The sequence below is a fragment of the Elephantulus edwardii genome, unplaced genomic scaffold, assembly GCF_000299155.1.
Source record: "Elephantulus edwardii isolate Elephantulus edwardi_28Jun2011 unplaced genomic scaffold, EleEdw1.0 scaffold00354, whole genome shotgun sequence".
NCBI classification, from domain to species: Eukaryota; Metazoa; Chordata; class Mammalia; order Macroscelidea; family Macroscelididae; genus Elephantulus; species Elephantulus edwardii.
In genome coordinates, this window is record NW_006400104.1 from 1098702 (window position 1) to 1112176 (window position 13475).

The following is a 13475-nucleotide window of genomic DNA, read 5'->3' on the forward strand; positions in this document are numbered from 1 at the left end:
GAAAGGTACATTACAAACTATATACTAAAAAAATTTTTGACTAAACTATATTAGATAAAAATTGTATGTAACTGTTCTGATTGATGTATAAATTCAATTCAAACAGTCTCATTCATAATTTGGGGACATCCCACAAACTCTTGAAGTGACAGAATAATAAAAATAAGCAACAGATTTGTACATCCCAGACTATAAGAAGAAGTTGGAAATAGCAGGAAAGTGAATATAAACAATATGAGAGATCCTTGTGATGATTAAATTTTTCTGTCTTGGTTGCACTGATGTCAATACACTGGTTGTACCTGGGGAACAAGTACAAGGGGTTTAAAAAATGTATTACATCTTAAAATTGCATCTATATCCACATTTACCTAAAAATACAGTTTACTTTTTTAAAGACCTTGCTTGTTATGGGATTACAAACTTTTCTTTCATCCTCTCAGGAGAAAATCTCTCTTCCCCCCCCAACTGGGTGTGACTTTTCAAAATAGCTGTTGAAATGTTTAAGATTGCTATCTCTTTTTTTACATATGATAAATAGTACATGCAAAGGGAGAAACTCATAAAATTAATCAATGCCAAGTCTAGAAGCAAACTTGAGAGTCGTGATTCAGTAGTTTTCAGACTTTACATACAGCTTAACATCAGTTTGTTTAAATAAAGTGTTACAGAACCTAGTAAACAAGAGAAATGAAAGTGTAGGTTCTCTGCTCAAGATGGAATGAGCTGCCTGAAGAGCAGCTGGGCTTCTCTGTTGTCTCAGTAGGCATCTGAAAAGTATTTCCATGACTCAGAAGTCTATGATTTTATCTGAGCTCTGCATTTTACTAAGAGCAGATCTGACCTGCCTAAATTTACCCAACCAGCTGGCTGAAGTCAAGCCTTCTGACTAAATCAGGACTTTCTCCTCTCACCTCTACCCTAAAGGAATTTAACCTGAATTTCTCAACTCAAATTGACACATATTGGATGACAAATTTAGATGCAGATGTCACAAATATAGGATGATAATATGATAAAGAGAAACCAACTGTAAAAAGAATGTGGCCTGCAGAGTGGATTATATTTGGGTTTTGGGGTGGGGTTGGGGGATGGGGGGGATTGTATACCAATGAGGGAGTTTTTCTTTTGCTTTTCAAGGAGAGGAGCAAATGGGGGAGGGGAGGAGGAGAGAGGAGGCGGGGAGAAGGGTGCAACAATGAATGAATGGAATTCCAAAGTCTCTGTGGATGTTCATTGAAATGAAAAATAAATAAATTAATTAATTTTTTAAAAAAAGAATGTCACCGATTGTGAGGGCAGTAGTGTCTGAATTACACAAAGGGCTAACAGTCCCCAGGTACAATATTAACTAACAATAAAAAATAGTTCCTATTGGTGAGAATGCCTCACACACTCCATACATTCTTCTCTTAATTCCAGCTCCAACTACCCCTCCCTGTACTACCAGGTGAGCTAATCTGCTGTGATAACAACACAGAGCTCATAAACATACTCATGATCGTTGCTGTTGTGCACCCATAGCTGACCCTCTGGTTGGTTTTCAGTGGCAGTTAATCACATGAAAGGAGACTGCCTTCTCCATTAGAGCAAGTGGTAGTCTTGAACCATGTGCCTTCAGAATTGCAGCACAGCTTCTTGCAACTAGACCACTAGTTACTATTCAAGTTGGAAAGAGAATATAAATCTTCAGTCAGCTTTGCAGGCATAGACTGACCTTTAGCCTTGCTGTTTTAGTTTAGTGTTACACAGCTGTTTTAGTCCTGCCAACTACGGCAGCTCTGCTCCTGGCTACAGCAAGCTTGAGTGAAAGCCCTCAACTGTGGTTCTGTAGGGTGGTAGACCCAGTTTACCTCTGTCTTGTGCTGGTTTCTGATTTGCTGCTATTGCTACTGTTTGGGTCCTTTGACTCCAGTCCAATAAAAGTGTGCTGTACTCTGATTCTTTCTTACTAGAAGCAACAGATTTGTGCCTCTAACTTTGCTCAATTTGGGCCTGGTTGGATAGCAACAATGACCAATCCCCATATTAGCATTTTATAAATCTTATTCACATATTTCCACCCAAAAGTGCTATTTCCCTTCATTTACATCATTAACATAGTCTCACCAAGACATGTGGTGAAAGTCAAAACTAACTGGCTAAGAAAGTCACTTTGGACAATCAATCCACTGCACCACACAGATTCAGCAGAAAGAAAGCAAAATTCTACACAAGTCACATAGACTAGAGTCTGAGAAATGAGAGTCTCTGAAAAATGCAAATGGATAATGCACTTAACTGCTGATCAAAAGGGTGCAAGTTCAAGTCTACCTAAAGGTACCTCAGATGAGAGACCTGATGACCTGCTTCTGGAATATCAGCAATTGGAAATCATATGGACCACTACTAATCTACTACAAATCTACTCTTGGCACACATGAGGAGAGTGACACATCTGGAGCAAGAGTTTTGAATGAGAGAAAGGAACTCATAGTGGTCTGAACTTGTAAAAAGTCTCCATCCATTGGAGGATTGATGTTCTAAGAGAAGCTGTTTGGCCTAAAGCAGTCTTGACCCAAACTGAAAAAGACTTTCTCAGATAAATGCAAAGAAGCATCCAGTCTCACAGAAGGATGTGTCACTGTGTCTACAGAATTTAGCACAGTACCTGACATTTAGCATGCGATCAGTAAATATTACATGCACAAATTTACTAAACCTTAATAGCTCAGTAAGCCTTCAGAGTACCATATGCCATCAGTAAAAGGACTCTGATCTTTGTTGTAGAGGTTTTATGAAAATAGACTAATTGCACTAGTGGTGGTTTTTAAATGTCACATTGAAATAGTATTTATCCATAATTGTATCTTTTCCTAATCCCAGTCCTGATGTGAAGGATCACTGAAAGACAGCAATTCATATTTGTATACACTCACAATTCAGCAAAAAGGCAGAAGACTTTTTTTCCCTTTTGCTTTTTTCATTATCCAGCTTTCAGCAACAATACAGTGAGCACTACTTGTATCCTGTCTCTGAAAACACACCAAAGGGTCAGTTATGAGTTGATTCCGACTCAATGATACATAACAACAACAACGTTCATGGCAGTGATGGAAATTATCAAAGTTGATGCTCAGTTTATTCAGGAATGTAGTTAAAGCTAGAGAGATAAAATAGAAGCATAATTATATGTTAAGATATAAGTAACCTGTTAAACTTTTTTAAAAAGGAGGAAGAGAGGCAGAGGTAGCTTCTGAAGGGTGAACTTGGAGAATCTTTTGAAAGAGTCAAACTTGAGATGGACCTTAAAGTTGTTGTTGTTGTTGTTAGACGCTGTAGAATCAGTGGTGAACCGCAGTGACATTATGTACACCGTAACAAAGCTTTGGCCAGGCCTGTGACATTCCCATAATCGTAGATATGTTTAAGTCCTTTGTTAGAGGTATTGGGTCAATCCATCTTGTAGGGAGCTTGAAAAGACAGAATGATAATAGGCATAGAGCAACGGTAATAAATGATAGAAAATATAATGTATATGAATGATTGTATGAAACATAAAGCACATGTACAAAACACTATGTATATGAATGATTATATATAAACCAATAAAAACACTTTTAAAAAATGGGGCATTTTTGGTTTGTCTTTTTTGATGACCCTCTATTAATTATAATGTCCTTCTCTAAGGACTGGTCTCTCCTGAAAATGTGTACAAAGTACGTGAAACCAAATTTAGCCATCTTGACCACTAAGAAGCTCCCTTGCTGTACTTCTTCCAAGATAGGCTTGTTTCCCAAAACCCTTAGGGAGCAATCCTTAATGATGTTAAAATAAGTTGCATCTAGCTCAAATTTTTTTTGGAAGGCTGTAGGGAATCAATCAATTAACCAGTCAGCCAATAAAACGAGTAGTTTCTGTGATGATTCAAATAACTAGTATGACTATAGTATTGATATTTTTCTTTGGTGAAATTTCAAATAATGGAAATCTTTAATAACAGGAAACAAATCTCATTTCTACTGAATCCATTTTGCACTCATAACAACTCTCCATTTTGGTTCTGAAGCTCTAAATTTTTACAGGAGGAGATTGCCTATCTTTCTCCTGTTTAGTGACCAGAGGATCTGAACCATCAAGCTTTCTGTCAAGTTGGATTGACTTATGGCTGACTCTCCAGTGGGATTTCGGAGGCTGTTAATCTCCCAGGAGGGGACTGCCCATCTTTTTTCCAGAAGAGTCACTAGTGGATTCACACAGAAAAGGACCACCTTCGAGTTAGCAGCGCAACTCCGTGAGGACGCCGCCACCACCAGGGCGCCTTAATTAATAACAGCAACAATAATAACAACGAAGAATCCAAATGAAGTTTAGTGCCTTTTATAGGACTGAAAATACATTCTTAAGGGTCTTAGCATGAAAGATGTAACAGTACTTGTCAGCTGGACTCACACATATTGGGAAACAAATCTTGTATAAAATTTAAACCGAGGGTAGTACTTAAATGCCAGTTACTGCTGCCCTCTGCTGCCAAAGAAAGGTGTAGCCGACACAGCGATCAGCAGGAATTTGCCTGCCGTCAGGGCACACAGGCCCATGGCGCTAGTTTAAAGCTAGTTTAAGGCGCTAGAAGGGAGCTAGTTTAAAAAATTATCTGCTGTCCAGCTGGAATCAACTCACAGATGACCCTTCAATGGGTTCCTGAGACTATAAATTTCAGAGGAGGAAAGCGCCCATCTTTCTTCTCTCAAGGTGGACTTGAACTGCTAGACTGTCTTTGGGTTAGTAGCACAACTCCTTAGGGATTAGACCATCACTGAGGTCATTAGCACTAATGAAGCAACAACCAAAAAGGGCAAGTTGAATTGAAAGTAGACTGCAGAGAGTGAAGAACTAGAGATAACTCTCAACTAACATACATCACTTAAACTCTACGTATCTATGCACTTCTAGAGAGTTCTAGTGGTCTAGTGGCAAGGAACTTCACTGCCAACCTAAAAAAAAGTGGTTCAAATTTACCAGCTGTTCCATGAGAGAAAGATGGTCAGTCTCCTCCTGTGTGATTTACAGTCTCTGTGAACCTGCAGGAGGGTCAGCTCTGAGTCAGTTCTGACTTAACAGCACATAACAACAACAATAACATATACATTTATATGTATAGATATAGATATAAATATAGAATAGAAAACATTGCTCTGGAGTTGTAATCAACTCATAGTTGACCCTCCCATGGGTTTTCAGAGGCAGTAAATTGCACACAAGGAGACTGTCTTTCTCCCTTGTAGTGGTTGGTGGATTCAAACCATCTGCTTCTAAGTTGACAGTACAACTCTTTACTCACTAAAGTACCAGAGCTCCTTCTATCAGTAAACTGTAAACAGACACATAAATGATAATAGTATCTCTCGGCTCTTGTTAGTCAAGCACATTGTATCTCAGCCTGTTAATCAACTGAAGCAAGGAGAATCTGAGCAAGCAAATGAAACTTTCCATCTTCTACTCTGCTCCTTTCTATCACCAGATTTTATTATTTTTTAAAAATGTGGTTAATGTATTAATTACAAAGACTTAAATGAAGCATTTAAAAATTAAAGGATTAAGAACTAAAGGACTAGGATGCAAAGAATGAATCTTAATGTAAGATTTGAGTTAATAATAATGTTATCACTGTCAATACATCAGTTACAACAAATGTACCACAAGAATGCAAGACATAAATAGGAGAAATAATGTTCAAGATGAGAGGGTATATGGGTACTGTACTGTGGGATACTGTAATGTTTTGCATATACAGTGCAGGCATCTTTGAGTACTGTGCTGGGCTTTTTATGTGACAAGCAGTTTTTAGTTAAATCACTGCCATGTTTGAGAAGTACAAGTACAGTACTGTTTTGCTAAATCAGTACTATGTAAGGCTAAGTGTAACTGTGCAGAGAGATTGATCCTTGGAGAAGGACATCATGCTCAGAAGAGTAGACGGACAGCGCAGAAGAGGAAGACCCTGGATGAGATGGATTGATACAGTAACTGGGGCAATGGGGGTTGGTGTGTTGGAGTCAGTGAGACTGCTCAGGACAGGAAAGGGTTCAGAGCTGCTGCACATAGGGTTGCTATACATTGTAGGTGACTCAACTGCACATAACAACAATAACATTCTAAGACAGGTTTGGAAGCAGGAGTGGCATCCACTTCCTTAACAATATGCCTCCGGAAACTCTTATGAACTTTGATAAATGTCCATAGTTGTAGAGGGGCTTCAGGCCTTTTGTTTATAGGGGCACTATGAGTTGTGCTCGACTTGAAGGCAATCAATAACAACAAGAAGATTTCTTAGGCTATTCATGCTAATTTGCCACAGAACCTGAATATACAGCCTTGACCTGATGACCTTGCAGGTGACATCTGGTGCTGTAGGCAGGATTCAGACATGACATTTGGTACTGTGAGAAGGACTTTGCTATGACACTACTTCCTGCATAGTATTTCTATAAAACCAAAACTGCTCTAAATAAAAAAAAGTCTTTAATAAATTTTCTTAAATAGGAAAAACATTGAAGATTTTTTATATACATATATATGGTAATAAAAATAATTTCATTTGGGGAAATAGAACACTACACAATTACACACTGAAAGTGAAAACCAAAAACGAAAAATAACAATACTGAGCACAGACAAGAAGGCAGAGCAAGTACAGTGTCATGTGCTAAAAGGAAAAATAAATGCAGCCATTTTAGAAAGCCACATGACAGCTTCTTAGACAATTAAAGATGTTTGTTGTTTTTTTTTTACAATTAAACATACTCTTAACGCAGGAGTCCCTAAGTAACGCAAATGGTGAAGCACTGGACTATCAGTCAAATGGGTGGTGGTTCAAATCCACACAGTGGCACCTGGGAAGATTGTTCTAATGATCTAAAAGGTCACAATGTTGAAAATCCTATGAAAGAGTTCTACTCTCCACACAAAGGAGTTTTCAGAGTTGGAATTAACAGAAACACAACAACAACAAATAACATCATCTCTTAAGACAGTAATACTATTAAGTAGTTACTCAAGGGAATTAAAAAAATATGTCAGCATAAAGAATTGAACATTAACATTATAGCAGCTTCCTTCTTCCTAACACCAAGTGGAACAACTGAAACATCTATCTGCATTGTAGTCTTTGATTTTTCCTCAGTAAGTATTTAACCTTCTGCACCAAATACTTCAAGTTCTCTTCACTTTTGGCAAGCAAGGTTGTATCATTTGCATATTGTTGTTGTTACATGATGTTGAGTAGACTAGGACTTATAGCCACCCTATGAACAAGGCTCTGAATTTATCCTGAGCCGACCTAATTATTTCTGACACTGGGGCCAGGGTCCTGGAACAGAGAATGACCATTGGGAGCCTCGAGGTGGATTTTGACTATCCTCCTTCCACTCTCACTTCTACTTCTTCTCACCAACACTCCCTGTTCCAAGCCCCCCTCCCTGTCTCCTCTGATGACTGGAGCACGCACAGCACCCCCACTCGGAGCTTCTCCCCAAGGACTCTTTCAGGAAGACTCCTGGTCCACCACAGGTTGGGGCTTCTTCTCATATGTTCCCTAATCAGTTGTGGCGGGGAAGGCTGAGGTTGTCTGCGTGCCTCTGTATGTGCGCAGTAGTGTGCATAGGTCTGTATGTCTGTGTGCCTCCGTGTGTGTGTGTGTGTGTGTGATCATTGCGCATACATTCATGTGCCTGCTGCCTATTGGAGCATACATCACCGAGTCAATCTATCTCATCCAAGGTCTTCTTCTGCACTGACCTTTGACCCTTCCAAGCCTGATGTCCTTCTCCAAGGACTGATGTCTACAGGCAACATGATCAAAGTAGGTGAGCAGAACTTCAAAATCCTTGTCTCCAAGGAGCATCACCCTTTCCAAAACAGACATGTTTGTTCTTTTGGCAGTATGTTCAGTACTCTTCATCAGCAGGACAAACCAAAGGCATTGATTCTTCTTCTGTCATCTTTAGGTACTGTCCAGCTCTCAGAGGCACAGCAAGCAATTGAGAAGTGCATGACCTGGAATGGGTTCTCCTTAGTCTCTAGACTAAGTTGTTGTTCTTTAGCACTCTGGAGAGGTTCTGGACAGCAGATTTTTCCAATGCAATTCTTCTTTTCATTGCCTGACCGCTGTTACATATTACAGGTTGTTAATTAGTCTTCCTCTAATCTTCATGCTGCACTCTGCGTCATCTAGTCCAGCTTCTTGAAATATGTATTCAGCATACAAATGGAATTAAGTATGGCAAAAGTCTACCAACCTTGACAAACACCTTTCCTGATTTTAAACCATACTAACAACAGCAGCTCCATCTGACATATTTTGGGCATGTTGCAAGAAGGGTCCTTGGAAAAGGACATCATACTTGGGAGGGTGGAGTGACAGTGCAAGACAGGAAGACCCTGGATAAGATAGATTGACTCAGTGAATGGGGTAATGGTAGTAGGTGTATCAGAGATGATGAGGTTGGCTTAAGATCTCAGGGGGTTCTAATGGCGTAGTGGCAAGAAGCTGCACTGTAATCCCAAAGACACAAGGTTCGAGGCCACCAGTTGCTTTGCGGGAGAAGAATGGGCAATCTCCTCCCATCTGATTAAAACTGCCTCTGAAAACCCACTGAAGGGTCAGCTATTGGTCGTTTCCAACTCTATGGTACACATTAACAACAACAAAAGCATAACCTGTGTTGTTTAAATGACTGATACTTGTTATATGTATAGATTCCATCAGAGACCAATTAAACATTCTAGAATTCCCATGTTTCACAATATTATCTACAGCTTGTTATGATTCACACAGTCAAATACCTTTACATAGTCAATAAAACATAGATAAACATCTTTCTGGAATCCTCTAATTCCTGCCAAGATCCATCTGATATCAACAATATTAGCCCTTGTCCCACATTCTCTTCTGAATCATACTTGATCTTCTGACTATTCCTTTTTAGTAGACATGTGGCTACAATATTTTTTTTATGATCTTGAGAAAATGTAAGTTGTGGGAGCTCTGGTAGCCTAGTGACAAGAACTTGTGCTGCAATCCTGAAGGCATGCAGTTCGAATCTACCAGATACCCCGCTGGACAAGGAGGGGCAATCTCCTCCTGTGCCAGTTGGATCAGATTTGATGGTACACAACAAGGGGAAAAATTTAATTTGTGTGTATGATTAATTATTTCTCTCACTGCCATTGAGTCAAAGCTAACTTATAGGAGCTGACCCTACAGCAGGTTTCTAAGGCTATAGATCACATAGGAGGAGATTACTTATCTTCTTTGATTTGAACCACCAAAGGCAAGACATTTGGGTTTGCAGTACAGCTCCCTATGGAAAACACCACCAGAGCCCCCTTGATATTAATTATATTGTTCAATAACTTCTACATTCTGTTGGCTCACCTTTGATCCAACTTTGGAACGGGCACAAAAATGGATCTCTTCCAGTTGGTTAAGAATGGCTGGTGGCATAATCTTTAGCATGTTGGACTATTAACTAAAAAGGTGTGCATCTCCAGTGATCTAAACTCATCAGCAGCTCTGAGGGAGAGAGATGGACAGTTTTCTCCTGTTAGGATCGATGGACAGCCTCAGAAACTGAGGGAGGGTCACAATGAGTTGGAACCGACTTGAATTGATAACAGTGAGTCCAGCTGATTGACATTCATATGTAAATATCTTCCAAATTTCCTGGTAAGAACAAACTGAGCCCTTCCATTATAGCATGATTGCTGAACAACTCAAGTGCTATTCCATCATTTCCTGAAGTCTTGTTCTGTCTGATCAAAGCCTTCATTAAAGCTTGAACTACTTCCTTCAATCCTACTGGTTCTTGAACATAGATATCTTTCTGAAATAGTTGAACATAGAGCAATTCTTCTTGGCAAAGCTCAATATATTCCTTTTATCTTATTTTGATGCTTCCTGAGCTATTCACTATTTTGCCCAGCAAATCCTTCAGTATTGCAACTTGAGACTTGAATTTTTTTTCCATTCCTTTAGCTTGAGAAATGTCAAGTATAACCTTGACTTTTTGTTTTCTAACTACAGCTTTTTATGCATTTCATTAACTACCTTACTTTGTTTTCATGTGTTATTCTTGAATAACTCATTCTAGAAATAGCAAAACATTAGAGATAGTAATCAGTTGTGGTTACTAGTGACTGGGAGCAAAGGAAAATGATTGACTACAAAGAGATGCAAAGAAATGTACAAAAGGGTGGTAATGGAAATATTTTTTGCTTTTATCTTTCTAGTGATGGCCACACAAAAGGGTGAATTTGTTAAAACATATCAAAACAAACACGTAAAGCATATTCTACTGTATGAAAAATATACTTCAATAAACCTAAAATTTAAAAAATCAAAGGTAGAATATACTCTTTGAAATATTTGTTTGCTTCTTGGCTCTTAATGACAAAGAATGAAGCCATTATAATGTCCAACTCCTCATACAGGCAAGTTGCCATTCATCACAAATCCCAGTCTGTTTCTCCATATTTTCTTAACTCTCCTTTCCTATCTCTCTGTTGTTGTTGCTGTTGATTTCTGACAAGTCAGAACTGAACCATAACTGACCTTCCAGCAGGCCTTCAGAGGCAGTAAATTGCACAAGAAGAGATGGGTCATCCTTCACCCATGGAGCAGTTGGTGGATTCAAACCATAAGCCTTTGGGATTGCAGTGCCACCAGAGCCCTCCCTATCTGTCTCTCTAACTAATAATAATGCAGCATCACGCTCTTCACATTTCCTGTCTCCTTGTGATGTTATAGGTAACTCTTTCTCTTCATAAGGCAGGAGCCTTATTTCCAAAGTTAGCCCCTGAGAGAGGGTGTCCCTGACTATCTTCCATAAAGTGGCCACATTACTATGTTAATCTTTATTTGTTTTCCTTGTAGTTTTTATCATCACCTGAAAGTTTTGTTATTTTAAGCTTGTCTACCACCCATTACAAAGCAAAGATTTTTTGTTTTTCCTTTTTTTTCTTAGTCTTTTTACCTTCTAGAACAATGTATCTGGCACAGCAGACATACAATAAAGATTCATTGAATGAGCATATTAAGGAGATTGAAAGGGAGATTGTCAAGTTTATTTGGAGAGGAAAGATACCCTGAATAAGCAAAGCACTTCTGAAAAATAAAAATGAAGTGAGAGACATAGCACTCCCTGACCTCAAAATCTACTATACAGTGGTAGTAACCAAAACAGCATGGTACTTGTACAATGACAGGCACATAGACCAATGGAACAGAATAATTAACCCAGAAATGGACCAGCTGTATATAGTCAGTTGATATTCGATAAAGAAATAAAACATCAAATGTGGAAATGACAACCTCTTAAACAAATGCTGGCAAAAAACCTGCAGAAAGTTGAAACAGGATCCACATCTCATACCACACACAAAAATAAACACAAGGTGAATGAACCAAACCATAGAGATCATAAAAGACAAACTGGGACCAAGCTTAGACGGCCTAGTCTATGGCATAAAGAGACTACCAAGTACAGCCAGAAACGTACAAACTGAAGAGAATAAAATTAAGAATTGGACCTTTTCAAGATTAAATATCTGTGCTCATCAAAATCTTTTCCCAACAGATTGAAAAGAAAACCTACTGACTCAGAAAAATATTTGGCAATACCATTTCAGACAAAGGATCTTATAAGTTGACAGAATACTTCTGGGCTTCTTCAAGAAAAAGACTGATAACTCAATTACAAAATGGGCAAAAAACATGGAAAGAATTTTCAGAGTAAGACATTCAGATGGCCAGCAGACACACGAAGAAATGCTCCAAATCACTGGCAATAAGAGAGATGCAAATCAAAACCATAATGAGATCCCATCTCACTCCAGTAACAGTGGTAACGTTTAACAGAACAGCAAATAATAAATGTTGGAGAGGCTGTGGAAAGATAGGAACTCATATACATTGTTGGTAGGATTGTAAAATGGTACAACCACTCTGGAAGGCAGTTTGGCATTTCCTCAAAAAAGCTGAATATAGAAATTCCACATGACTAAACTACTGCACTACTTGGAATATACCCTGAGATAATAAGAAATAAGGCACAAATGGAGAATTACATACCAATGTTCATAGCAGTATTACCCACCATTGCAAAAACATGGAAACAGCCCAAATGTACAACTGCAATCAAATGGATTAAGAAATTATGATACATTCACATGATAAAATACTACTCAGCATGCAGGAGCAATGATTTTGTAAAATTATTACCTAACTTGGGAGGGACGGAGAGCATTATGCTAAGTGAATTAACTCAATTCCATACCCTAAGGACAAATATTGTAACAACCTATGTTATACAGATGACAGAATCTTGCTTGCTGAAAATGAGGTGGACCTGAATTGTTTGCTATAGAGCGTTAAGGACTGTCATCTTCATTATGATTGAAGCTCAACATCAAGAAGACAAAGATTCTCACCACTGGGCCAGTTGACTGCACCATGATAGAGGGAGAAGAGATTGAGATTGTTAACAGTTACGGCTTGCTCAGCTCCACAGTCAATACTCTTGGCACCAGCAGTTAGGAAATCAAAGACAAACTACATGAGGTAAATCTGCTATCAAGGGACCTTTCCAGAGTACTGAAAAGCAACACTGTCATTGTGGAGACTACGGTGTCCCTGATCCAGGCCATGGTCTTCACTGTTGCTTGCTATGCATTAGACAGCTGGGCAATGATGAAGGATGATAGAAGACTTTGAACTGTGGTGCTGGAGAAGAGTTGTTTTTTTTTTTTAAGAGTCCAGGTATGTGTATTAATCTGTGAGCAAGGGATGAGGGGTCAAGAACTTGAGGCTTCAGGAGCTCTGCTGGGCAGATCTAAGGAGCTTCTCCTCTTGTCACTTCCGTAACCGCTCTTCGAATTCTTCCAACTGACTGTCCTTCTCAGGTGGCCAAAGCTCTCTCTTGAGCTGTATGACAGAATTCTCAAACCATTCAGCTTGGTTGGCAATCCAGAACATGGCGACTGGGAAAGTGAGATAGATCGTCATCTGAAACACCTCCAACTTGACTCCCATCTCGCTTCTCCTGTCCCCAAAGCCGCTTCTGGAGAAGAGTCTTGAACATACTATATGGACCACCAAGAAAACAAATAGGTCTGTCTTCAAGAGGGTGAAACCAAGTTTCTTCTTGGAGACTAGGATTTTGAAGCTCCATCTCACATGCTTTGGATGTGTAGCCAAGAGGACTACTACCTGGAGAAGGACATCATGCTTGGAATGGTGGAGGGACAGTGCAGGGGAGGAAGACCCCAGATGAGAAGGATTGATACAGTAAGTAGGGCAATGTAGGTGTGTCAGTGAGACTGGCTTAGGACAGGGCAGGCTTCAGAACTGTTGTACAGAGGGTTGCAGGTGAATCAGAGGCACATAACAACAACAAGAAGCTCAATATTGTAGAACAAATATGAGGATCCAAGGGGGG

General features: G+C 39.2%; 1 pseudogene; it reads right to left on the bottom strand.

Annotated features, from left to right (window-relative positions):
- Positions 1 to 12847: 12847 nt before the first annotated feature.
- On the bottom strand, positions 12848 to 13069 carry LOC102865393 (annotated as a pseudogene).
- Positions 13070 to 13475: the final 406 nt, after the last annotated feature.